Source organism: Schistocerca cancellata, chromosome 5, assembly GCF_023864275.1.
Source record: "Schistocerca cancellata isolate TAMUIC-IGC-003103 chromosome 5, iqSchCanc2.1, whole genome shotgun sequence".
In the NCBI taxonomy this organism is placed as follows: Eukaryota; Metazoa; Arthropoda; class Insecta; order Orthoptera; family Acrididae; genus Schistocerca; species Schistocerca cancellata.
Window position 1 is genome coordinate 399139489 of NC_064630.1, and position 2664 is coordinate 399142152.

The window sequence follows — 2664 nt, forward strand, 5'->3', positions numbered from 1 at the left end:
ACCCGAATGGTCGACTTCCGTTTACTGGCAGAATTGTAGCTATCTGTGGTTCATCTGTAACGGAGACCACATGTTGTTGTTGTTGTTGTTGTTGTGGTCTTCAATCCAGAAACTGGTTTGATGCAGCTCTCCATGCTAATGCATCCTATGCAAGTTTCTTCATCTCCCAGTACCTACTGCCACCTACATCCTACTGAGTCTGTTTAGTGTATTCATCTCTTGGTCTCCCTCTACGATTTTTACCCTCCACGCTGCCCTCCAATACTAAATTGGTGATCCCTTGATGCCTCAGAATATGCCCTACCAACCGATCCCTTCTCCTGGTCAAGTTGTGCCACAAATTTCTCTTCTTCCCAATTCTATTCAATACCTCCCCATTAGTTATGTGATCTACCCACCTTATCTTCAGCATTCTTCTGTAGCAGCTCATTTCGAAAGCTTCTATTCTCTTCTTGTCTGCACTATTTATCGTCCACGTTCCAGCTCCATAGATGGCTACATTCTATACAAATGCTTTCAGAAACGACTTTCTGCCCTTTAGATCTATACTCGATGTCATCTTCAGCCCACAGGCGTCACTGGATGCGGATATGGAGGGGCATGTGGTCAGCACACCGCTCTCCCGGCCGAATGTCAGTTTACGAGACCGGAGCCGTTACTTCTCAATCAAGTAGCTGCTCAGTTTCCCTCACAAGGGCAGAGTGCACCCCGCCTGCCAACAGCGCTCGGCAGACCGGATGGTCACCCATCCAAGTGCTAGCCCAGCCCGATATCGCTTAACTTCGGTTATCTGACGGGAACCGGTGTTACCACTGCGGCAAGGCCGTTGGCAAAATATTGTCGTAGCCAGTACAATTTTACGTAAACTTTTCGTTAATGACCCCATATAAACTTAAACGTAAACTTGGTCCCCAGGCCCTGGCGGGTCTATCGTTACCGACCGACCGCCGTATCGTGCTCAGCCAGTGGAGCCACAGGATGCTGTGTGGAGGGACGTGGGGTCAGCACACTGATCTCCCGGCCGTTCTCACTTTTCTTGACCTGTCGCCTCTACTAATCGGCCAAGTAGCTACTAACATGGCTTCGAGAGACTAAGCGCATCCCGTAGCTGTAATACCATCCAGGGAAAGTCACTGGCAGTATCGAGAATTGAACCGTTTTCCTCCGCATGGCAGTCAGCCACGCTGACCGATCAGCTGCAGAGGTGCACAAAGTCCCCATATAACAGGCGTCAAATTTCACCTACGGCTTAATTAAAGCGAGCGGTCTTTATTCACATTCAGTGAATATTACATCGGAAGGGGTTGCAAACTTGTTGCATCTTATAGAGGTTCATAGCAGCTAAATATACAAATTAAATGATACCAAACAGTAAACAGAAGTGCTCTACCATCTTTTGTTAACTTTTCATAAATCTCTTTTTGCTCTATACTGTTCGTTGAATTTGTTCGTGGCGGACGTCCGATGACACTCGTTCCATTCACTCAGTTTTGTTATTACAGACCGAACACGCTGAGCTACCGTGCCGGCGTCGTATCTCTGGCACGCCTCCCGTGAGACCTATATTCGCAACTTATTGTCCCACAGTGCCCCTGCCCATTATACTCATTACTAGCGGCTTTACTACCGATCACAGAAGAAGATGGTCAAATGGCCGGTGAGCCTCAACTATATATATATATATATATATATATATATATATACATATATGAAGATGGTACCTGTTATTTCGGACATTGTAATTTTATTCTAACGAGCTGCATGGTCACCGATGGTATCTGTTCTTTCGGACATGAACAGATACGATCTTCATATATATAAAGAATATTGGATCCGCAGTAGACGCGCCAGGCCTCAGACACACACACACACACACACACACACAGAGACATGTGACGCTCTACCTTATGCGGACCCTGTCCTTCGTACTAGGCGTAGTCATTGTCTGGTATATGCCAGCGAAATGAGAGGCTCACACCAATTAGCACTGTCGTACACGACACACAGAGATCTCTTTTGGATAGACCTAAAATGAGGAGGCTTTAGGCAGATGACGGTGCCCAGATCTCTTCCAGATTCAATGTTGCCGAGGTGTTTCTGACTTCTTCGATGTCGCGGTGCAGACCGCGGATAGCACGTCGGACATCTTCCTTAGCAATAAGTATGATACTACTTCAGTACCTACTCGTTGTACTTTACTGTATACTTGTACCTGTTAAAGTAGGTGTAGTGTCTCTGCAGTGAGTTACGAATTCTGTCACATAATGCCGTATCGTTTGTTATCATCACCTAAAACTTGACAAAGTACGGTTCACTTTTCTCCAACCGTATCAAGTGGTATACGCTTCACTTATGAGATGACCCCAGACAGAAAAATGCAGAGATCAGGTGATCTTGAAGACCAAGGTACCAGGGCGTGCTGAAAAGCAAAGACTCCGAATTTCTTATGTGAAAACTCTTCAAGCTTTTTAAATAAAACAAATTATATTAACATTCTGCGTCTTTATCCTGAGTGTCTCCATATTTATTTCACAACATATCACCGTAGCGACGAACGCACGTCTCCCAACGAGAGACTAGTTTGTTGATACCGTCACTGCAGAATGGTTGACTTTGTTGACGGAGCAACAACATCTCTGCTTGCACGGTTCATCACTATGAACG

The 2664-nt window shown here is 45.7% G+C and overlaps 1 pseudogene; it reads right to left on the reverse strand.

Annotated features, from left to right (window-relative positions):
- Positions 1-713: 713 nt before the first annotated feature.
- Positions 714-831, reverse strand: LOC126189411 (5S ribosomal RNA; annotated as a pseudogene).
- Between the last annotated feature and the right edge of the window lie 1833 nt (positions 832-2664).